Source organism: Lathamus discolor, chromosome 1 (assembly GCF_037157495.1).
Source record: "Lathamus discolor isolate bLatDis1 chromosome 1, bLatDis1.hap1, whole genome shotgun sequence".
In the NCBI taxonomy this organism is placed as follows: domain Eukaryota; kingdom Metazoa; phylum Chordata; class Aves; order Psittaciformes; family Psittacidae; genus Lathamus; species Lathamus discolor.
Window position 1 is genome coordinate 136,238,025 of NC_088884.1, and position 25,552 is coordinate 136,263,576.

The following is a 25,552-nucleotide window of genomic DNA, read 5'->3' on the forward strand; positions in this document are numbered from 1 at the left end:
TTAGGGGTTTGAGGGGATTCTGCGGCGGCTCCGTGCGGCGTCGTGATCGGGAAGCGTTTGCGCGCCGGGCGGGGGGCTGCACCGCAGGCACGGTGCTAGGTGCTGGCCCGGCGGCTGGGCCGTGGCGGGCCCTGGGCGCTCCCTGCGGCGGGACAGCTTTCCCGGCCCTCGGGGCGCGGCGTGTTCCTGCGGCAGGTGACCGGGGCTGCGGGGTGCAGGGCTGAGCGTGCCCTTCGTGAGGTTGTTTTGGTTTTGTTTTTTCCCTCTGATAACTTTATTGCGGTGCCCTCAATGTGTTCTTAAAGGTGAGGACTGCTCAGTAGCCCCCAGTCCTGTTTCGACTTATGTGCATTCTTAAAGTGAGTCTGTCAAATGCTCCGTGCGTATGTGAAATGTGACCAGCGAGGGGCTGGAAATCGTGGTGCTTCATTTTAGTGTTTCTGTTAAGACAGATTCGGATTTTTTGTTGCCTTCACTTCCAAATTCCTGGTACTTTTGGCCTGGATATAAATCTGGATTGCTTTTTTTCGTAAGGAGAAGTACTTGTAAACTAATCAATCCTTTGTAGTGACAGTTTTTTAAGGCTGTTGTTTTCATGTGCATGTTAAAAATTGATCTACTGAGAGGCACAGGGGAAGTCAGATACAGTTCTAGGTGGGATATGAAGTGGCATGTAGAGGTGGAGTGGCTGATCGGAGGTCCTGATCCTCTAAATCCTTAAAGTAAGTATTATTTTTCCTGTGACATAGTTTGATAAGCACTGCTGTTGGTGGCAGTGTTGACTAAAACAGGCCTGTCGTCCTTGCTCCTAGCTCTCACCTCTTTGCTGCCCCCCTCAGCTGTACCAGCACAGCGGTTCGTGGAACCGTGTCCCGTCACTGAACTCGCCCGAAATGAGCCAGGTTAAAATTAACTACCCTTTTTTTTTTGAACGTGGTTATATTAAACCTGGATCATTTCTCCGGGTGACAGGTGTGCCAGAAGGCAGGAGGATTATTTAAGCAAATACTCTAGTGAAAGAAGCACTTGAGAAATACACCTCAGTTGTGGTAGTCCTGTCAGAGTTCAGTCTGAGCAGTTGTGGTTGTTTCACACTATTCAATCTTACAGGAATAAAATCCATTTGTTTATGAATATATATGAGCTTAGGGCCTGTTATTTGAAGTTTGACAGCATTTGGTTGTTACAGTAGAGGAATTCTACTTGACAGGACAAGTAACGGCATTCATTTTTTTTAAATAAACTATTGATTTTCATATATATCCTTTTCAGATACTTTCTCAAACACGTTATAGGCACTGGTTTCAGATTACCAAACGTTACCTTACATTACATTGGGTTAGGAGGGTTTTGGTCGAATGTGGGTGCTGGTGTTTTTAAGATACGAGAATTTTGTTGGTAAGGCAAGAGTTACTTCTTTTTAACAAACAGTCTAAAGTGTTAAAAAAATAGCTCCTGGGTTGACATGTAGTAGTTTAAGGTGCCATTCAGCCATGTCTTGTTTTCTGTTTCTTCTGCCTCATGTTCTTACATAGAAAAGTTGAACACACACACACACACACACACACACACGCACGCACGCATGTAAAATAAAGATGTGAGGAAAGCAGAGTGTTTTCTTTACTAATCTCTGAGGGTTCTATAAACTCTCTGTTGTAGGTAATTTTACTCTTTCTGTACTTAGCAATATTAAAACTGCGTGGTAATTACTTTAAATGTAATTTGTAGTGTTGGATAATTATCTTGTTAGCACAGGATTTCACCCAAGTTGTGTATCTTCATGGATGGATTTGTCTTGCCAAGGAAATAGCCGCTTTCAAGAGCTTTGAGCTTTTGCTGTTTTCTTCTGGTTTTGCTATATTTTCTTCTTTTTTTTTTTTCTGTATTCTTCTAAATTTGTGCAAAAAATCGAAGATAAAAATCATTAGTAGAGATATTGACCCCCACTCTCCTCACATGTGCTTTATGTGAAATGTTGTTATTAACTTAAATAGTAATGATTTTTTTCCCCTAAAATAATAGAATTGTGTTGGAAATAGTTGTGAATCAAAAATGCAGGTTTTTTTGCTAGATAATTTCATAATTTGAAAAAAGCTGCTTTTTTAGCTATTGGCACCCCTTCAGGAGCTATGTATAACTTGGTTTCTAAAGCCTCACAGCTTCAGCCTAATTTTATGCATTGAAGAGTATGCATAGGTCTCCTATTAGAATAGAAAATATGTACCCTAATACAGTTTTCAATACAAAACACAGCATAATTACGAAGAGGTGGAATTACAGCTAGGGCGTCTTTCATCACACTGCAATAAGTTGGGCTTTCTTGAGGAAAAGACTCTGGTAGATATTCAGATTGTATTAGGGTACTGACTGATAGTGACAGAGCAAAGACAGTAGTAGATGTTCCTGACATTCTTCTATTTATTTATTTCATAAGTATTTTTAACTTTTCTATGTTAAGTGAGCTGGTTTGCTCTGTAAGAAGCTGTATTGGTGCCACTGAAGGGGTGGCACAAGAACAGGAGAGAGTCACTATGCTGCGGGGGGAGCAGTAGCTGGTTTAAGGCAGCTTTCTCTCTGGAGGGGGTAAAAATACCTGCGAAACTGTGGATAGACAGTCACTAAACCATTCAACTGAGTCTCATCTTCTGCTAATACTGAATTGTTGTTAGTAGTTTTGGTTATTAGTGGTATTAATATTGTTATTTTGAATTTAGTGGTCTTTCAGGATAATAATAGGTATAGGAAATGCACCTTCAGATGCAGAGTCTAAAATGAGATTCCAATGTCTCAGTGTATCTGTGGCATAAGCAAATTTGGCTATGTCCATTGGGAGGTATCTCATTCACTGTTGTGGGTGGTTCCCGTAGGAAAAGTAGCTTAGTACTGCATTTGGCTGTTTTGTTAACTTAGTTATTGGGGGGTGTCTGTTGTAATTTGAAACTGTCAGAGATTCCCCTCTTCATTTGCTGCAAGAGTTAAAGATGTGAAATACAAAATCATAGAAGAGGAAAGAGACTCATAGCTAATGCGGTTGTATGCTGCCCTGAAGGATTACATTCTCAACCCTTACTGCTGCCACAAAATTCCTTTGTAATGCAAAAGCCACTTTAATTTTTGCATACCTCATGCCTGAGTGTTTAATTTTATAGTCTTAATATTCCCTTACCATACTTTTTGTGTATAATATAAATTCTTAATTATAGTCGCTTTCAGAATATATAATCATATATGTAAAAAGTTTCGGCACTCTGCGGTTGTCATATATTTAGTATTATGTTGAAGCAACAAGGCTTCTCATTCTTTCAGCACTTTCATGTTGCACACTTTGGATGCTTTCCAGCTGTTACATTTTGTCATTAAAATCACTGAATTAGTTTTAGTTTTCTAATTCTGCACTGCTGTTCTGAGGAGTATTGCTGAGTATATTATAAAATCATCATTAGTAGCATTAATATTTTATTAAATATAGTTCCTTAAAAATTAGATATACCCATGAGACTCAAGACTGATAAAGGCTTGTATTTAGGGAATGGAGCTTATGAAGCTTAGTAGATACTATGGGCATTCCTCATCTTCATGATAAAAATGTAGCCAAATTAGGCATAAACGCTTCCACTTGAATGTTTAGTCCTTAAAACTATGTGTTTAATAATCACAGAGAATATAAGAAAGCTTCAGTTTTGAAGCTGTCATCATTTACCCACAATGGCAGCCTGGTACCAGCAGATAAGTGGTGCCAGTTTATTATGCTCATATAAACCAGAAGAAAACAATTCTTGGAGTAAGTCAGGTCCATTTAAAGTGGATTTTAAAAATATATGTGGCTTTGTTCTTCTATAGAGGTCCATTTAGAGTTCCATTAAAAGGATATTTGCAGGTTTCTCTGAGAAGGTTTTTTTTTTTAATGTATGTTATTTGCTATATGGCCAGATCCATAAAATAATATAGAGAAGTCAGAACTGTGGTTTAGATGGACTGTGGGTGTCTAGCAGCAAATAAAATTGTAACCATGTGTAGGCTAAATTTTACAGGTCTCTATGTTTCCACTAGTAAAGTTTTTCAAACACTTTGAAGTTTTGTTCTCATTCACATCTTCCATAATCTTGTCACAGCTGAGCATCTTGGCATCTAAATGTGTTTACTATTCTTAAATTAGGCAATCTGTAAATTAGGCATTCACTTGTCCAAAGTCATGTTCAAACCACACCTCAGGCACACCTATGGGATTGGACTCAGACCAAAACCCTGTGGTGACTCTCCCTTTTGTTCAGGAAAAACAAAGGGGTGAGGAGGAAGAACCTGAACAACAAACCAACAAAACCCCAAACCCTAAAAATCCACTTTTCCTTGTGTATGAGATGATTAAGGTCTAATTGGGCTAAAGAGAGATACTAGGCCAGTTATTTTCTTGGAGAAAAAGCAGGTGAGTGCCTGTGTTCCAAAAACTGTTTTGTATTTTCTTCCATTTAAACCTTTAAGTGTCATTAGAAAGTGGAAATCAGGACTTGCCTCTGTCATTTGGGTGCCCTTCTCCCTTGACAGGCGTGCACATTGCTGATTCTGCTCTGTCTAGCAAAGCTTTACTTTTTAGTTTTTCTTCCATGTTCTGAAGAGTGCCTCAGAAATGAGAAGTTCTGAGTTGATACATCTTCCCGGTGAAATGTGGAGCCTGCTTAGAAATTATGGTTTGAACGCCTTCTGGCAGAGTAGAGAGTGGCTTTCAGATTTCTCTGTGCCAAATTACTGTGCTGTAACTCTGTGCTACTGGACAAAATGAGAGCACATCTTTTTCCTCCTGGCATGTTAAAGAGTATATTACTCCTTAGTAGTTACTACTCAGTGGGAAAAGCTTAGTTACGTCTGTCAAGGACAGGGACTAAATTTACCTATGCCTGGGCCTTCACAAACAGGTTTGCATCTCTACTAACTTTTTCAAGTCTTGCTGAGTGATGTGACTCTTGCTGGCTTTGGTTCTTTAGAACTGTTGTATGAAATCCCTTCTTGTGCCCTACTGATAATTTCTCACTGAAGACTATGCCTTAGGGTAGTACTGCTTATTACAGCCAGAGCAAAATTTAATTAGTAATTAACCATGTGTTAGTGGTGTTGCTGTGGGACACACAGAAGAAAAGGAGAACCTGGGAACGGGCTGATCATCCAGCATGATGTCTGAATTTTAAGTGCTTTATAAGAAGGGTATGGTATTGCTGTATCATCTGCAAGAGTTTTTAGCTTGCAGCTCCAGAAGTTTGTAAATCTCAGTGCTGGCGGAAGGATGAGCTCGGATACCATAAGCGTCTCTATCTGCTGAACTAGTAGATATACAGATAGTTCCAGTACTTGCTTTTAAATACTACTGGGGCAAGTATTTGTGAACATAGAGGAGGTGGACAGGTCTGTAACAAGTGGTTTTTGTAGGAGGGAGGGAAGTTATTGTGTGACTTTTCCAAGGTGTACATTAAAAGTCTTGAGGAAATCTATGTTTCTAAATATTAAAGGTGCCTGATTTAAAAAGTATACTTTAAAATAAATAGTGTTAATAGCTAATTTCATATTTCCAGTTCTGAAAATGCTGCTGCTGTTGTAAATAAGACATAACTCACCATTTCTACATTTGGGTAAAGTTGTTAATGACATAAGCATTAGTTTCTGGTGTTTGAGAGCATTTGATGTGTTCGGCTGTTTCAGTGAGTGTTTAATGTCATGTCAAAGTGTGGCTTCCACCTTTCTACTGACGTGCACCCTGACAGGATAATACTGCACCAGTTTGGTGGCTGGTGGTGAAGAGGTGGTTATGAATTCAGAGAGTATGTGGTGTTGTAAGGTAAAACGTTCATAATTTTTTGGATGAATCTTGTTAGAGAAGTGTGACAGTTTTAGGTGTTCATCAGTCGTCCAAAAACTTCGAGATATGTTAGGGGAAACCTGTCTTGTTAAATGGAGTGACTTCACCAGTCCTTAGACCCCTAATGGTGTATTTGAAACATAAGTGTAAAGGTCAAGGGAAAGGTGAAAATGTTTTGCCAAAGTCTACTTATTTCCCTTGGCTCAGTAAACAAGTAAAAATTTTCTCCATTAAAAGCTGTAGGGTGTTGCCTTTTTTTAAGCCTGATTTCCAAAGAAAATGTGATTTATGCTTTTTTTCCTTGTTTTCTGTCATTCCTTCCTCACATATTCACCAGTAGCTTTTAAAATCATTGACCAGTTACAACCATGTTTGTAGGAGAGAGAGAAATCTCAGCCTGTAGTTTTCCTACAGTTTGGGGAAAAAAGGCAAACTGGGTAGAGAGAAAGGTGTCACTACCCTCTTAAGAGAGTGCAATACATTTGGCACTGGCCATTGTTTGTTTTTTTTTTCGTCATGGCTGGGTCTGTGCTGGGTAGGAGAACACAAGATGGATCTGTGCTCGGTGGGAGAGCACAAGCCAGTGAGTCTTCAGGAGACACGCTTAACATCCGGTTGTTTAGGAAGGGGATGGGGACTGAGAATATTGTGGTGTGTCAGAGGGATGATGGGAGGGGGAGCTGCCTTCTTGTGGTGGGGAAGAAGAGAGCAGAGCTATCGCAACTGTGCTGTGCTGCCCCTGAAGAACTCACTTAATGATACGTTGGTGAAAGATATTTTGACCGTTAACCAGGGAATCACTGTTCTGAACAGAATTACATGATATTGTGTTTCACTGACTGCAGGGTTGCCTGACACAGTTTGGTTTGGTATGTAAAATCCTTCTGAAATTACAAGAATAGCTTTAAGCTGTGGTTAAATTCTTATCTTCCCATTGTATTAGGGGAAAAATGGTTTTGATGTATTTCTTTTAAAAGACTAGAACTTAGACCTTGCTTTCAGTACCAAAAAGGAAAAGAAAGTGTAACTTGAGCTCAAGAAATAGGACTTTTCCATTTAAAGACCATAGCGAATAAGTGCTTTTACTAATGGAGAGATGAAACTGAAAGGGTGCCATTTGAAGATTTCTGTTTATACCAGACAGATACTGTACAAAATATATCCATTAATAGCCAAAGGGTAAGATTTTTTTTTCTCTCAGTATAAGAACAAAAGGTATACCTCCCAAATGGGAATTTCTGTAAGCCCACTCTGCTGTCCTGTAACATGGAGTTAATAGTTGAAAAGCAGAAGGGGCTGGATTTTTGTCTAAATGACATTTCTCTGGTTCTTTCCTGTCTTTGCACGTATTTGCATTACTGATTAATCATGCTAAAAAGTGTACTGAAGTTCACCTTATTATGTTCAACTTGTGAGATTTTATCAAGTCTCAGTGGAGACTTTTAGTGTGTCCTTCTCGTGGGTTTAGAGAAACTTCTCATAGACTTAGGAATGGTGAGAGTGAAGAAAACTGTATTATCTTGCTATTTTTGTTTCTTGAGAATTCCCAGCTCAATAATGCAAAATATGCTTTTCAAGCCTTCAGTAACCAATATATAATCTTCACGAATTTTATAGTGTCCACAAATTTTAGTTAATTTCAAGTATTAAAACAGTTCTGCTTTAAAATATAACAGACTGCAAAATAGTTAGGGGGGCCTTGATTTGTGCTTATTTAAAAGTATTTTTCATATTAACAACAAATATTCTAAAGGAAACAGGATTTTCCTCTGACTGTGAGTAGAAAAGCAAGTAGCAGCATGAACAACAGTTTCCAAGAACTGTCAGAATAGGAATGCAGTCTCACACATATACTCGCTTTCCTCACTGACAAGTTTCATGTAGTAAAATGATTTAATAAAATATTTCCTGCCATCCACAACAGCAATATTCGTTATATGTAATCAAGCTACTACCAGCAGTTGTGTGGTTGAGGATGAAACTAGAGTTTGGAACAACTATGATAGTTCCATGATAGCTCTTAACATCTCAGCAATTTTGCTTAAAGTAAATTTTCCAAAAATGTTTGTTTGTTGTTAAAATAGTGTATTCTTTTTTTTTTCCTTCAAATTGGTCTTTTATTTCTTTTTTCTCCAGCTCAGAAGCATTAGTTGAACATGCTGTGCTTGCTAAGGCTTTGCATGATGTTTCATAGATAATAAGATACAGTTTCAGCCTTGAAGAGCTTGTGATCTGAATTTCACTGATGTAGAAAATGAGGAGGATGACCTGAGAAAGGGGGACAAGGATTCAAATGAAGAAGTGAGTCGTAGTGAGTGAATTAAAGCAGTTGTCGTTTCTAAGAACAGAATAAGGTAGATCAGCAAAGAGGAAGATGAGAATATAGAAGCAAAAGACAGCATAAAGCAAGTCCAAATAGTATAGGGATTTGAAGGAAAAGAGGGAAAATGTTTTATTTTGCAAGATCTGGAAAGAATAATAAAATCAGGAGAGTAGTCTGAGTCAAGATGAAGAGTAACTGGAAGGTGCTGGAAAATGAGGCAGGAAGAAGATACTTAGAAACTTATAAATTATGTTGATGGATTTGGTTTTTATGAAGAAAAAACCTGATGAGACAGGAAAGAACTTGAGAATGTGCTGGTTTGATCGGCTTGGCAGAAAAATCAGGACACACGTTCTAGTATTGAGAATTTTTTTAACTCCTTAAGAAATTTAGCTGTCAATTTAACTTGCTTTTAAACAATAGGCAGTTGCGTCTTAAGATTCAGTCTCAGGCCTTCACCTTGCTTTGTTGCTGCCTGCTATTACACCCAGGCTTTGTTTAAGCTGGGGGACTTTTTATGAGTTCAGTGCAATTGAGGTGATGCCATAGAAACCTCTAACATCTAAGGTAATTGAAGCATTATCACTTTATCTAAGTCAAAAGGATCACAAACTTTTTTCATTAAAATAAGTGAAACTGCTTTTCAAAATTATTTTCATTAAACTGGTACTACCTTTATATGGACAGTTAAATTTATGGATGATTTATATTGAGTTAAATTAATCTTTGTGTTGCATAAAAGTGAAAAGTAATCTCTCATAAACTTGCATATATTGGTTTTTAAAATGGCACTTAGGCACTTTTCCTGCCCCATATAGTTTGCCATTTTTTTCTGTATGTGCTGGTATTTGATTAAAGACATTGATTTCTGACATTAGAATTTTACTGTACAGATAAGTAGCTGATAAGTCTTCCTTTCTTAACACATTAGTCTTGTCCAGTAGACCTTCTTCAGACATTGGCATTCTTCTTCCTCAGCTTGACAGCTTCTCCTATGTTGTGTCTACTAGGGGACAAGGAGTCAAAGAACAGAGATTTTTAAGTTCTTTTAATTTTTTTAATATGCTTTGCCGCATGGGAGTGTTAAATAGAAAGTATTAATAATGATAACTAGCAGTTAACCCAGTAGGATTGTCAGCAGTGAGATTACATTATGAAATTGGCGCACATCTGTTTAAAACAGAGCACTGTATGTAGGAATACAGAACTTCTGATGGGTAGTAGATGGAGCCATTTCCTTGTGAAATAGAGTGTTTGTATATGGAAATCCCTAATGTATAGTTAGCTTTTGCTTACTGAAATGAATTTTTCGTTAGGGGAAGTTATTCTGAATGGATTTATCTTTATAGAACTGTGGGGTTTTATTGTTGTTTTTCAGAAGACTGTGCCAAAGAAGACTTGCTCAGATGACATCACATTTGGACTACTAATGCTATCCACCCACTCTGCAAGGCACAATGCATTTCTAGGTAATTAAAGTAAGTATGTAGATTTTATTGCTACTAGAACAGTGATGCTTTAAACAGAAGCATCTCTTTTTCAACCTCAGGCAAGGCAGACATTCCATTTCAATTTGAGATTGAAATTAATGTTGTGTGGGGGCAAGAATAAACTTCAAATAAGCTTTTAATAAGCTTTCAATCTGTACACTGGTGCATGGAATGAAACAATTGAACTAACTGTACCTGAGCTGCCTTGAAAAACAGAAGTTAAAAAAAACCCCAACCCAACACATCCTGTGGTGGCACTGTCCCCAGCAGTGAAGTTTGCTAATGTGGCCCTGTGGTTTCTGGACACTGAATTAGTATCTCTCCCGGGGATGCATTATGGTGAATGAGCATACGTACTGCAGTGCTTACAGCTTTTTTGGGTGGATTATTTGTTTGTTTGTTTCAGCAGACGCTCTTGTTAAAGTGGAGGGTGCGCTTAATACCTTCACTTTAATAAAAGTTAGTGTAAGAATATATATATAGAAAGCAAAAGAATGGGTATTAATAGGTTCAAGTATCAGTATCTCTGTTCACATGCCATCTTATTTGTGAAAAGGTAGTGTTTCCCTACTTCCTTGTTTGGTCACTGTGCGTTATTCAGCTGAAGATGGACCAGGAGGTGCAGATGTTCATGTTTGCAAGATTTGTTCATGTCTTATCTTGCAGTAAGGTTACTGATTGCTTTGTACATCTGTGGTCACACAAAGAGAAGCACAGAACAGACAGCTTAGTTTGTTTAAGGTTTGTCTTATGAGTGACAAAGGGGCTTTGATTTGTTGTATCATGAGGATCATGGCCATAGCCCTCTGTAGCCTTCATGTATATTTTTACATGTTTTTTGTAGGTAGGTATTATTGTTAAACTTTTTCAGCTGTTCCGTTGTTTTATTCACTGGGTCAGAAAACCCTGAAACATGATCTGTTTAGGTAGATCAGACATTGTGCTGAAACTGGATTGTTTTTTCTTGCTGGCAGAAAGCCTTCTTATGTTCCCAATGGCTTGTCATGCATTAGAGATGTTTGGTCGTGCATGAAGTTTGGTTGTGAATGGAGTTGCAGGTAGCAGTGCTTGTAGTTAATGATGCTTGACATTTTATATTCTAAGACCCTGGTTTTAGTTGCTTATAATTTAGCAAGACTTAAATCACTAAGCAGTAATTCTTTGCTTTATATATCTGCATTAGCTAAAACTTTACCAAAAGTCAGCCTGTGTGTCTGAGAAAGGCAATGAAAATCCTACCACTGGAAACATAAAGCACCTGTATATGTTAGAGCAAGCACTCAAGGTTTTAGGAGAAAACTTAAACAGTTATGCTGTGTTGGTCTTTTTTTTTTTTTTGTTTGAGGTTTGGGTTTTGTTTTTTTTTTGTGCCATCCTGAACTCTTACATTAGGTGGCTTGATAGATTTCTGAAAATATGGTTGGCACCAGTTCAGTGATTTGTCTAAATCCATTTCATCTGTCCAAATCAGATGAGGTAGATATATTCCAAATCTTTTTAATTGTACCCAGACAGAGCTACTGAGCATGTTCGAACTCTGCTGTGAGAAATGAACAGACCTAATCTCAACTCCATTGTAATGTCAGGTACAAACACTGAGCAGGGAGACTTTCTTTTGCAGTTTGTGCTTTTCTTTGAGTACATCCCCTGTCTGCTGTTGATTCTTTCACATGCTGCTTCAGTAGTATGTTTCCATAACTGTTGTGCATTTTTGATTCTACTTTTCTATATTGTTTGTTTTTTCTTCTTTATTGCTGATCTTGTGTTCAGAACAGATCATAATAAACCAGATTGTTTTGAACAATGCATACTGTTAAAATGCATACTGATTAAAAGTTATGAAAGACTGCTTTTTGAGCATCCTGAAAACTTATGCTTGCTGTGCATCTTTCGTGTTACTTTTCATGTAACCTTTTTAGATCATGAGGACCTGCTTTGTTTTATTAAGAATTTGTGTTTTTCAGGGCAGAGTTCAGCTTATTTACTGCTTATCTCCCCCTGGTTTCCTTTCCTTCACATTTATGTTTTCATATTACTTTTATTTATGTTTCTTCCTCAGGGCTTTTTTTTTTTTTTAACATGTGCCGAAAATCCTCTGTTTAAAACTGTTCTTAAGTTACAGAGTACTTTTGCATTTACTTATATAAAACCTTCTTTTTATACCTGTTTCCTTAATGTTTTTCATGTAAGTGTGAAAAGCAAATAACTAAATAGACAGAAAATACTTTTGACACTGATTTGTGGAAATAGAAGAGAGATTTGAAAATTGTACTCTTCACACTGACTTGTATGCAAGTATGAGTGCTTGCGGTAGTGTCTCTGTGCTTCTCTGGAAACGTGCCTGTGTCACTACCTGTGAAAAAATTCATGTACACAGGAGACAGTGAAGTCAAGCTGCTCTCTTACCTGATTTGTTCTTAAACACCCGCTATAGAAGTTAAATGAATGAGTAGCAGCAGCACAACCAGACCTTGTCCAAAAGGAATAGGAAATGAGTAAAACAAGGCAGTTAGTTATCTGGGTCATAATTGTTCGGGCTGCTCTGTTTATCAGAGTAAGGAAAAATTGCAACTCATTAGATCAGAAGTTGTTTAATAGGGTATAGACAGCTAATGAACTGAAAGTGGTCTCTTGGTTCCTAACTGAGATTTGATGGGGGCGCATGGAGGCGGGGTGGAGCAGGGGGAAGAGATTGTTTCTGAGCAAGCTAAGAGATTATCCTAGGTTTTACATATGGCTCAGAGCGGTTCACTTAAATTAATGGAATACCATAGTGGAGTTGCTGACTGAAGCAAAGGAATGCCCTGGGCCAGGCAGAGAGGAGGAGGAAGTGAGAGAAATCATCACTCTGTCTACAGATTCAAAGTATGAGACAGGTAAAGACAGACTTACAAGACAGGTTGGAGACTTCTAGTTCTACTTTATTTTGCTGAAACTAGAATTTATAGTGTGGAGGATGATCTTTACGTTTCCATCCCTCCCTTTTGCTTGTTACAGGACTGCAGTGAACTTTTGAAGTGTTTTGGGGATTTTTGTGTTGAAGTGACCCAGGAGTGTCTGGTGTTCATGAGTTACAGGAAGATGAAATCTGTGTTCAGTGTAGGAGTGAATGGAATGATTTATTGCTTATTAGATCTTTATTGATTGAAAATGTAATATTTAATTCATATTAAAATGATGTCATTGTTTAAAAAAATCAGTGGGATAAGCTGTATTTAATGTTGATGAAAATTGCTGATTTTTTTTTTATTTTTAAAACCAGAATTACTTACAAATTTGGGTTTGCTTTCAAGTCCAGGTGCATACAGAAGGAAGCTTCTGAAATGAAAAGTATTTTCATTATACTTAAAATTTTCAATATATGTACATGTGAAAGTTTTTTCTTAGTGTTGTTTTGGTTTTTGTTCATCTTAAAAGACAATTTTTCTTTAGAAATTGCTTTTAAAAGATCTGCTTTTCTCATTATCTAATTTTTAGCAAACGCAGAGTGAAGCCCATTCTTTCATTTGCAAAAATCTTCTGGAAAATTACTTGGATGTTTTATATTGAATGTCAGTGAAACTAGGTGAGTCTCTGAATATTTCTATTTTTCTGAGCAACTAATGAGTTTATTGTGTGTGACAAAATCGTGTTTATAACTTACAATGCTAAGCAAAATTGTGGCATTTAACCTAAAACTATTATACAAACAAATTACATTGTTCAGAAAGGAGAAAAAAAAAAAAAGGCAGAGATTAAGCGATATATTCCTGGCTTTACTCCTAAGGTAAAAAGCTGTGGATGCGCCCAATATATTTTTATCTATTGTTTTTGTAATGAAGTTCTTGCATAGCATAAGTTGCTTGATTAGGTTCCTTTAATGTTTCTGTGTTGATGTATTCTTGGAGATGCTGTTCAGAACCAGGCTAATTTCAGTCTTACAGTAGGGTAATAATCCTGTGTCGTCAGTCTGATTTTTTTCTCAATTCACGTAGTTGCTTAGCACTGGATTTGGAAATCAGTTCGAATGATTGAAGCAAACACATGTTCATCTTCAGCCCTTTTAAATTCTGTTTGAGTTAGCACAAGTTAAATCACAGTGATAGTGCTTACATGCCTGTCTCAGTCTACACCATCTCAATTTCCAGATCAGAAAAAAAGGCCTGACAGCTCTGTTTTGAAAGTTCAGAGATGCCAGAATCTTTGGTTTTCTCTTGCTGTATTTAATAGCGCAGGTAACAGGAGGAAATAAATAACTAAAGGAGAGAAAAAGCTGAAAGAAATAAGGGGAAAAATGAAGTAAAATATTTAAAGGGGAGAAAAGATGACATAAAGAATGGAGTGAAGAAAGGAGAATTGAAGCCAGAGTATTCTGTTTTGTAAGATGACTCCTGCTTTGCTTAGTCTGGTTTGAAAAGGTGCTCGAGCTACATTCCTTTCCCAGAAAAGTAGTCTGTAAGTTCTGTTACAGGTGCAAAGTGATCTTTTGCCTCTACTGGTAACATACAGGTCTAAATCAATTATTAAATCCCTGGAAAATTTTGAATGGCCTGTGTGATGGTGATGTTTGCTTCTGGAGACCAGATAAAATCAAATCCAAAATAAACCCTCTTGAACAGCTAGCAATGGAGTGTCAGCACCAGCTGCTTTGATCTACTGATCCGTTTCTACTGTTACAGATTACTTGCTAATGGAAACCGAGCCAGAGTTGCTCGCTCTGGTTATAGGTCAGTATACCAGGGTGATGAACATCTGTGATAGGTATCTGTCCTACAAATCCAGTTACAAGTTTCACTGCTAATATTTACGACTTTCAACGTGCCACAGGCATTCTGTGCAACTTTTGTTAATACCAGCTGTCAAGGAAACAAACAAATAGTACAAGTGACAGTGAATCAAATGACTAAGTTGTAACTGCCTTTTCAAATTTTTATTTAATCTGTTATTCTTCCCTGTGTATATTCTTAAATCATTAAAATAGTTTTCTGATTTTCTGAATATCGTGATTTTTATACATAATTCTAAATTTTTTACACTTCCCACTCCAAGTGTTTTGCTTGAACTCCTCATCTGCACTGAAAAAATTGCCAAGTCCAGTGTTTTATTGCAGTCATTAAGTAGGAACAAGACAAAAAATGGCAAAGAGGTAGTCTTCACAGGTGTTTGCAGCTGTTACTATTTTTCTGTACATTGAGCTGTCATGAACCAAGACTGATTTATTTCCCCCTACCCCCGAATGAATTCCTCAATTTAAAGTTGTAGATTGGAGTTGCTACGGTTTTTAAAATTTAAGTAATGTTTATTTGCCAGTGTTAAACTATTTTATCTTGAAGGAAAAGTTGTAAGAGTTCTCCCCATCTACCCCATGTAATTTTAAGTTCAGAGATTCCCAGGAATATTTGCACACTTACTGCTACTGTCATATCCTGCATGTCTAAGTCAATGGTCAGAGCTAAGCTTGTCTTGTGTATGAGATCTTTGCAGAATCCAGGCCTTAGCTTTAAGCATTTTTTCCAGAAAATTTTTAATACTCAAGCAAGATTTATATTAATAGGGACTTTTAAAACAACAGCCTTTTAATATAATAATTGAAAAACATATCTAAGGTCATAGCGGCACAAGTAGCAGCAGTGTTTTGGAGAATTCTTTTAATTTATGGAAGCCAGTTTTTTGGGTTTTTTTTCCAAACCAGGTTATTTGCGGTGTTATTTAAATTGGTCTTATTCAGTCTATTCCCTCATGTTGTAAGTAGCAGAAACATATTTTAAAAGTTAGAACATTTTATTCTTCTAGGCTTAAGCATGTCTCCATTCAATTTGTATCATCCTTTCTAAAAGAGCAACTGTAGGCCCGGGAAGTGGTAGAGTGCCATCCCTGGAGGTATTTAAGAAATGTGTAGATGTGGCACTCAGGGACATGGTTTAATGGGGGACTTGGCAATGCTGAGTTAGTGGTTGGACTTGATCTTTTCCAACCTAAATAATTTTATGCTATTCTAAAAACCTAATGCATTAAGCAAAGATCAGAATTTAGTACCTAGCTGCTTCGTACAGCAGTTCGAGAGGAAGTTTGTTGCGAGTCAAAATCTGAGAATTGTAAGCCAATAAGGTACGAAGAGTCCTCCTTATTTTAAGTAATCTTGTCTTATATTTCACTGTTTTCTTGAAGTATTTCATTCTCACTCTATCTGTATATTTTTTAATGTGTTAGGCATAACTAAACTGCTTCAAGCCTTAATGTATGCTTAAACAGGATACAGCTTTTTTCAACAGCCTGTTAGCCTTTGGCCTCAACATATAATTTGTATTAGTTTCAGGATTTCCTGTGAATATTGATAGCTTTTGAAATCCCATTCCTCTATACCAGTGTTAAATAGGCTACTAGCAAGATCCTAGGTTATTGAAACTATGTTCACAGTGTTCTGAGCAGAACAGAATTGCCATTGAAAAGAAAACCTGATTATAGCTTAATTTCTTGATAACTGATATATTGCTTGAAGATTGGAATAGCTATAATGGTTTTATAAATACTTCTTTAATGTTACTTTTCAGGACTTAAGTGCTAGATGATTAAGTCAGGTTCCATTAATAAAGTGGGGAAAGAGCTGATAAGGGGTGTTTTATTTGCTTTGATTTAAGATATTAACTGTAAAATACATCTAGTGCAACTTGATTTTTGACTAGATCCTACTTGCTAATTTTGGTGGCGGTCCTAACCAGTACTAATTTTAGCAATCTTCAGGATTGACCTGGAAGAGAAGGGTCTAAATGTTTACAGATGAAATATGGTGCTACTAATCTGGGAGATGATGAGAACTTGAGAGTGCAGAGAAGGCTTTGAGGGGCAAGAAGTAAACATGCCAATACATGAGTTATGGTAGGTAGAAATAGTGCAGTCTGATCATTCTGTGAAAGAAAAGCTAGAAAAGTGGTGAAAGAGAAAAAGAAAAAAGCTGAGAGAGAGTTTAAACTCATGCAAATATAGGGAGTAGTACTTGATATGATTTTGTGGTATTTTATGTGGTGAAAAGGACTAAGAGTTCTCACATAAATAACTTAGAGGATTCCTTTGAAAATTTTAAAGTTCATATGGAAGTGTCAGGACAGAATCTGAATTCCCAAAAATACAAAAAGGAGCTGAATTTGTTGACTTTTTTCTCCTTCATAACCTAATCTTGAAAATTCTTGTCTCACACATGGTAGCAACAAAGCTTAAGAAAGCTTTGCTTTGAAATTTCTCAGTTGTGTTTTACATCTTTCACTCAATATCGTGATCATAAAAGATTTTTGAAGGAGCTGGGGGTATAGTAAGTGACAGAATTTTTGCTGTGAGTGTTGAATTAGTCTGCAGGGTTACAGAAACCTTCATGTAAATATTCCAAGTGCTTGAAAAGTAATATTGTCGTCATAATTAAACAATCGAATTTACAGTCAAATTGACTGGGCCCAACATTTTGAAGATCACACTGATCTATGGGGACAAGGAATTTGTTGGTCTTCTTTTGCTGCTTTTTGGTGACCCTCAGAAGGTGAATTCAGTCGGTTTTCTGGACTGGCTTAGCACAAGCTGGGGAACTTTCTGCTCATGTCAGTAGCAAGCCACAAAGGAGGAGTGCATGCTGCTGCTGCTCAGGTGAATGAGAAAAGTATTTGAAGAAATTTGATATCTGTGTAAATTGATAATGTTTTAGAAACAGAATGCTAAAAACCAGTTGCTTAAATGTTACAGTGCTACTTCAAACTACAGTTTTCCTTTGAACAGTGTTTACTGAACAGTCAGAAATTCAGTGTTCTGTGTTAAGTATTCTACTACTTGAATACTTAAGTTGTTCTTCCTTTTTTATGTCCATATAAATGAGGATATATATGCAGACTGATTACAGTAGAATTACTTTAGAGTTGACGATATATGCTGGTTTTTTTTCCCTGCATTGCTATTTCTGTTTGGTTCATGTAGTACTAGCCTCTTTGAAATAATGCACCATCCTTCCTGTCTGAGCAAGTCCATTTATTGACTAAATGTTGGCTGATGTTCCATTTCCTTTTGATTCTTGCTTATAGGAGGGTGGTGAAAGCATACCTAACATCTATCCCCAAAGTGGTTACAAAGTAACAAAGAGTTTCCAGGGACAAGAAAAGTGAACTTTCTCTGCCTTGTTTAGCTATTCTTTAGCTAAGACAACAGTAAAGACATTTGCTCTCTGTACCAATTGCAAAACTTCTTCATTTTGTTTGTTTTTTTTTTTTCCTTCCCTTCTCCTCTTAAGGCACTTCTTGCTTGTGTAGTATGAAGGATGTGTCCTGTGTCTTGGGTTTTGCCATCATGGTAATCCCAGTTGAGTCTGGATTGTTACATTGAAAGTTCTGACAAAAGAGTAACCCCAGTGTTTGTTGGTTTTGGTGTTGTTTTTTTTTTTTTTTATGAAATTAGGGAGTATTGCAATGCAGGGGTTTGGAATTCTGTCACTGCGGTACTGAGATTTAGTGTATATGCTTGCTGTTTCTATAACAGGTAGTTCTACTGAGGGAAAGCCTGAAGAATCCACTGTTGACACCTGAGTTTTAAAAAGTAAGTCTTCTGTTAAATCTTGTTAATCTTATGAACGTAACAATCAGCATGCTCATACAGAAGCGTGTTTTGCTGCATCTTTTTAGAATACACTGAAGTTAGTATCCCCAAGCATTTCCTTATTCTGTTTTGTTCTGGATTTCTACTGCTTCATTCTTTTTTCTTTTGTTATCAGTTTCTGGTCTCCAGGATGATGTGTAGGATGGGGGAGGCAGGGAGGAGGAGCTGCTTGTTCTTTGATTTTTGGCTTGTACTGTGCTTCGCTGTTGGCGCTTAAAATGTTCCTACTGTCTCATCTCAGGGAAATGTGAGTGTGAAGTCTTGCTTCTTTCTTTTTGAAGACACTTTCCAGTGAAGTGCAGTGCCTACTCCATTCTCCAGGCAGTTGAACAGTCCACTCTTCACAAAAGCATTACAGAATAATCTAGCTGTGCATGAGTCACCCGCACTGGCAAATATGAGCATCAGAAGCACTTCCACAGCTGCACAATCAAGGATTGTGCAATATACTTGAGAAAAAAAAAAAAAAAAGCCTATTATTAAATATTTGTAAAGTGTTTTATTTACATGTTTGCATTTCTGCATGAGATGGGTAATTGCATTTCAGGTTAAATACTTGCTTTCTGAAACACCTGTCACTTGTTCTTGGGCGTTGCTGTTAGCAGCTGTACTGGGTTTTTTATATATGTCCATTTGGTACACTTGTGCAATTCTAAGAGTTACAGATAGCTGCTGTGGGTATAAATCATTCTTTCATTCAGTTGTCTTAGTTACATACTATTCATTTAGGTGAATACCCTTGTATAAGTGTCTGTACTGAGAATCATCTTGAAACAGTCACAGTTCATGCTCATTAGCATCTTATTTGATAGATAGGTTGATAACTACTTAGCCACATGTCAGGTACTTATACTCCTGTGCTTTATATTTTGCTTGTATTTCCCATTGACTTTAAGGCTGAATTCTGGTTTTGCTTTCATATCCAGAAGCTGATCCATAGATTTGAATCAGTGTATATAAACAAAGCTCATTCTGTCCAGAAATTTCATTTGCAGCAATGCATGGGAAAGAGTACAGATGTTTCATTTAAATATGAAGCAGACTTCTCAAGTAGTACCTATGGTGCTTGTTTCTTGAGCACAAATGTGAATCTTGTTTTTCCTCATTTTGTTCTCTGGTTGTAATTTAGCACATGGTGTAGGTCAGCATGAAATGGCATTGTTGCCAAAAGATGTCTAACCTGGTGATTCACTGCTTCCCCTTCCCCTGTGCCAACACAGCTTTTGAGCAGCCATATGGTGAAACAAATGTAGCTGATTTAGCTGAATGAAGCAGTATTTCAGTTAGTTTTAGGCTGGACCAGTTTTAGGCTGTGTTGAGTGTGTGATCACACATACTAAATGCTAACAGTAAAGAGGGAATGTACGGGTGTGGAAATGGTAGGTCAAAGGCTAAGGTTATGAAAACTTTTGGCTTGGCTAAGGAGTTTGGTAAAAGTGTTTACAAATATAAATAACAGTTAGGGTGTGGAATGCCTAGTATCTGTAGCCATCTAGTTACCTGCATGGTCTATGTTTGTATTGCTGTTGCTATCTTATGTGGTAATTCTTCATCTGCAGACTGAGTCAGAGGAAGTACTTAGTCTGTTTCTCCCACATTCTATGTGAACATCCTGTCCCAAGAGTTAGGAGCAAGTCTGTCTCCTGTTAGAAACCAAAACAAAATGGACAAACAAAAAGCAGACAAACCCAAACCAAACAAACAAACAAACCCCCCCTTGAGTTCATTTCACTGAGTTGTCTGTCATGTCCTGCTGCTTTCCCTCTGCCCCCTTCACGCCTTTTTAATGCATGCATAACTGAGAAGCAGTAAGATGTTTCTGAAGGTGCTAGATAATGCTGTCTTAAAGGAATAAGTTGTTTATATGAAATAGTTGGGTGTCCCTTAGAAAGTAAGGTGACGTAAAGGAAACAAAATTGATTAAAGGCTTAGAGCTATATCCTTAAAATTTCTCCTAAATAGACTGAAAAGGCATTTGGTGCAGAAATAACTTGCGTAACTAAACTTCTTATAGACCCTCCCAGCCATCTGTTGACTTCTTGTATTTCTGAAGATTTTAGAAGGCAATAGTGAGATCAGAACAAGAAATTTTGACTGACTGTCTTTCCAGATTAGTCAGTACTCTTTATGTACAAAGTGTTTATTTGGATAGAAAAGTTAATAAATCTTCACTGGGTAAATTTTTCTGGCTTAGGATAGAATTTTGGAAGATTAATTTGTGTGAGTTTCAAAACCTGCCCTTTGGTTACCTTCCCCAACTCACAAGACACATTTGCATTCTAAAAGTCTGGCGCTCGAGGTGTTCACCTAACATGTAGGTTCACGTTTTCTGCAAGATTAATTGTAGTGGATAGCTGAGTGTTGTTGCAGTAATCATAAATGTAAAGCCTCATTTTCTAAATTTAAACATGAGTTTATATCAGCACCAAGCAGAAATTTTGTATAGAATGGAAGAAAAATTTACTTGTTGTTATCTTGTTTTGGACGTGTAATAATTATGTCTGTTTAATTCGATAATTAATTTTCTCCAGGACATTTTTCAAGAATTAGTGTACTTTCTATACCTAGACATTCTTCCCTCTTATTATTGGAGGTGGGGAGGAAAACCAGTGTTTAATTCTTTGATCTGTCTCATTTCTTGGTGTATTTTCCTATATGTAATTTTCAGTGTAGGAATAAAGCGTTCAGTAAAATTTTCCTCTTTGGTGAGATTTAAGAGGATTCTTGGTGTTGTTTATGCTCTGAGGAAAATGTGACAAACCATTTTAAACAAATTGTTTAAGCTAACGTGTATCTGATAGAAAGCATTTAACATTGTTAATGTTCTGTTTTATAAATATGCACATTGCTAATTGGATGACAATTAGATGGACACATTTCAAAGTGGTGTTACCTCCAGGATAGATATCTTGGTACCCTATTTTAAAGTTTTTTTTTTCTTAAATTTCAGTTAATACTGAGAAATTGTCAAGTGAAGAACACTTTGTTTGGCTGGTTTTTGTCTGGTAACTTGATTCTGTAGAAAACTGTATGTATGCAGCAGATAATTTTCTGGGATTATCAGTAATATTCAGCCTTTGAGCTTGCGTGTTTGGTATTTTTTCCCCTTTTGGACTCATAAACCCCTGTCAATTGCCTACCTTCTCATATCCTTTTAAGAGCCTGAAAGAAGGAAGTGGAGATTTTTTGTTCGTTGTAAAATATACCAAGATTAGATGCCTCCTGTGGGAGAGAATAGCAGACTCTCCAGATTTTACGTCATCTGTACCTCTTTTTCTGCAGCACTGTGAGCGTTAATTTAGGATCCGTTCTTGAGCTGGCTGCCTGCAGGTTGGTTCTGTCCAGGATCCCATTAAAGGAAGCAGAAATTTATAAGGTGTGAAGATTTTCAGTTTTGAATTGTCACATTAACAGGTTAGCTGCTTTTGATTAAAACCCATGTTGTGAAATATTGGGGTTGGTTTTTGGGGTGTTTATGTTAAGCACAGTTTAAGGAGGCAGTAGGTGTGTTTTTCAACCAGGCTTGATTATGAGCTCAATTGTATTTTAAATGTGCACATACAATGTATACTTTTACATCTAACCCATGGTTCCCTGGTACAGATCCAGCAGTGGCAGATGCAGTTAAGAGGTTCCTGCTCCTTTTTGTTAGAGGGGTGCTGTTCCTCAGCTATGCCAATTTTCAAAGGTACACGAAGCCATGCTTGCTAATAGGAACAAGACAATAAAGATTGCACTTAAAAGTGTACGATGTGTGAGTTCTTTTAGACACATCATTTCATGAATCTGTTTGTGTGTGGCCAGAGCTGAAGGAGTGCCACCTCCAGTGAGAGCCAAGGAAGAGTGGCAAGAAGCAGGGTGGAGCCTTATAAAAATGAGCACAAGTGGAACTGTAACATGTAGCCACAGTCTTTCTCTTGTACAGGCTAGTTGTACAGGATTTACAAGCATTATTTCTGCCACATTTACGGCTTTGTTCTTGAAGGAAGGGGATCTCCAGTAAGGAACTGAATACAAAGGATAGAGAAAATACTTTAAGTGAGAATACACAGAAGAATAGTGATTATTTCTGATGGCCAGGACATTAACTGTTGTCTTTCAAATATATCTTACAAACTTAGTTAGGTTTGTACTGTTTTTTTATTATCCTTTATGATTTTCTGAGTCAGGAAATGTGTTCACTGATGCACTATGAATATCAGTATTATAATCACTTAGGTTTGATTTTTGTTAATTATTTGAAGGGGGCATGTAAACAACATGTCAGGTGTCTCCAGATGTAATTAATTTTGATCCTAGAAGGCGAAAATAACACAGGCAGCCTGGAAAGGGATGGAGGGGAAAAAAGCCTGGTAGGTGCTTCAGCACCCCACAGCCAAGGACCAATTATTAAAAGCCAGGCTCAGACAAGGGCCCAGATTGCCAGCAAGTTCCTGGTGAGCAGTCAACTCTGAGGACAAGCTAAGAAGTCAAATCAGCAAGTCGAAGGCCACATCAGTGGGGTATATGGGCCAGTCTCCAGTATAGCCTAGGCAAAGAATCTCAGTCTTCTTACAGCTTTCATGCACATGTCTTCATTGCTGTCAATTAGAGAGCTCCACTGTATCGGGGAGAGAGCTGTGTGCTCATCTGTGGGGTGGGGGAAGAGATGCAGACTCTAGAGAAAAGTGGAAAGGTGGCAGCAGAACAGCTGGGCAAGCAGAGGTCAACCCAAATGATCCGGAACAGAGGAGTGGTGGGCAGGGGTGTTTAACCATGAGCTAGAGATGGAAATTACAAGTTGCCTTCAGTCCCAAGTTACAGAGCAAAGTTCTCTCATGTTGGTTGGAGAGTCTAATGCATGAAGAATGCAGGAGAGAATTGCATTTTTCTCTAATCCTCATTATCCATATTTCTGTGGAGGTATTATTTACATTGACTTAGCCATATTTGTCAGAGGAGCTTGCAGAGGTCCATTACCTTTGCAGGGAGTAGACAACCACATATCTGTGTAACCAGTTCTAAGAACTTAACCTCTTTTTACCTCTGTGGTTGCTACCTTGGCTCCCATTCATAGTGATCTATCTGTAGGCTGTTCCGACTGCTGCTGTTTGTTTCAACTATGTAAAAGTAGATCTGTGAGCAAATAGTATGCACTTTTTGTACATTATAACTTCACTAAATCTGTGATATCTCTGACCACTACCACAACAGGCCTCCTACCAGGCAGTTCATCTCTCCTATAGACTGCTTGGACTTACCCTCTTCCCCAAAAGTCACTCAGGAACAGACTTAGGACTGGATGAGTTACTCTCATAATGGCAACCCACATCAGTTACCTGTCTTGCTGCCCTTTCTTCACATTGCACATTGTCCTTGTCTACTCACTGCAGAAGTAATGGACCTGTGCAAGCTGCTGTGCCAGAGTAAGCTATTCTGTCCACTCACAAATTTTCCCAATGAAAGGCCATCTGGGATCAAGTGCATGCCTGTGCTAGAAGCAGTCTTCTCCTGCTCTCTTCTGTGAAGCAGGTGAAGATGTACGCCTGCTGTTACAGCATGTTTATCTGCAAAAAAACCCAGACACTTCTGGGATGTGTCAGCTTTTCTGCACGAGCACAAACCGAAATTACAATTATTTTGTTGACATAGTAGAGAAAAGGTGGTAATATGACTACTTCTAGAATAACCTTTTCAGCTGCAGAGTTTGGATAGCATTTCTTGAAATTCCTTTCAGCCCAATCTTCAGATATTTTTGTTTGTTACGCCTTTTTTTCGATTCTGAGGTAGAAAATGCAAGAGACATACGTCACTTTTAAAAACATAGTATTTTAACAGCTAGCCTTTGATCAATCAGTCATTACCCTAATTTGCTTTCCATTGATGTGTGTACCATTGCAATCAAAGGAGCAACTATATTGAAACATGTTAACTTGTTGCATTAAGCCAGTCTGTATCTGATTAGAGAGCAGGTTATGGCTCAATTGTCTAAAGATCTCTTGCTCTCTACAGAAGTTTATGGTTGCTAAAGTGGAACTAAACCAAAGCCAATTCTTCCCCTTCTCCCTTTTACCCCTCCTCCAAAGAAGAAAAAATTAAAGAGAAAAATGGTTGGACTGGAGGTAAAACCTCTGAAGCAAAGAGCAAAATGGAATGCATGAGTGACAGTGATTCACTATTCTGGGCATAAGGTAGTGGATAGACCTCTGCTTGCCCATTATGGTGTAATATCCTAGTAGAGTAAAGCCCCAGAAGTTCATAATCCACATTATCAGAAGCAAATGTTTCTTTGTACCTGGAAAGGAGTATCAAAAAGGTTTAGAATTATCCTCAGAATCTGTATAAATAGAGCTTTTGGTGTTGTGCTTCTGTTGGGAATCAGGTTCTGGCTCAGCTTTTTGCTCACAGTGTGATTTTTTGGCTCCTTGGTTTGCTTATTGTGGTATGCAACTAGGGTTGGAGCTCTGCTGGGGCATCAGGTGCTGTGGAAGGGCAGATGGGTGTGCGTGATTTTGAGTCTTTAAACAAGATCTTTTCTAAAGCTAATCCTCAGTGATTATAATAACTAGTTTGCTCCCTTGGCAAAATAGGATTATGGCACAGAGATCAGGTTGTATTAAAGAAGTTAATCTGTTTCTGTATGAAGAACCTGTAGTGCTGGAAAACTGTATTGTTTCGTTTCTGTTTTTTTTTCCTGTGATCTTTCCTAGGTGACATTTTTTGTCTTGCCAATACGCATCACCTCACACTAATTCTGTATGAGGGGTGTAATCTGTAAAATAATTAAAATAGTACTTAGAAAATCAAGATATTTATATAAAAATATTTTTTTTTACAATATAAGGGCAATATTGATTCTTCCTCTAAAGTATTTAGCAATGTTCACATTAAGGTGAAGTGCTGGAAGCATAAGGGTTTCAATCACTGACTATATACAAAATTAAGTACAGGCAACTCACTGGCTGTTGTCCATCCATTTTTTCAGTCCTTTCTTGACAGAACATCTGTCATGAGCAAGACTGTAGTGTAATTCCACTGTTCAATCTTTGAATTTATTTCTAAGAAATAATGTTGCCAAGATGCATGCCAGGAGTGATGGTAACATTAGACAGAAGTTACTAAATTCTTTCAGTCTAAAACATAGAATATTTTATCAGATTGTGTGAACTTTTCACTATTACCTCAGGTTGGATTGTGGCTTTTTACCCTATGACTTATTCACAGCCTTGTGTCTTTGGCCAAGCAATAACTTGGCACCCAGTAACTTCCTGCTCTCTCCTTGAGTGAAAAGTCAGCATAGTGCATAAG

The 25,552-nt window shown here is 37.6% G+C and overlaps 1 protein-coding gene across 7 annotated transcripts in view; it reads left to right on the forward strand.

The window, feature by feature from the left end:
- CLOCK (clock circadian regulator) overlaps positions 1 to 25,552 on the forward strand; it is a 62,756-nt gene that overhangs the window by 1,190 nt on the left and 36,014 nt on the right. For 4 of the 7 annotated variants that reach the window (XM_065697082.1, XM_065697056.1, XM_065697116.1 and 1 more), the window contains exons 2-4: positions 9,547 to 9,646; positions 13,136 to 13,223; positions 18,149 to 18,205. The gene's annotated coding sequence lies outside the window, so the exon portion shown is untranslated. Of the gene's footprint in view, positions 1 to 9,546; positions 9,647 to 13,135; positions 13,224 to 18,148; positions 18,206 to 20,769; positions 21,642 to 25,552 lie in introns of those variants that run through there. The other 3 variants (XM_065697065.1, XM_065697075.1, XM_065697097.1) reach the window with 3 other exon arrangements.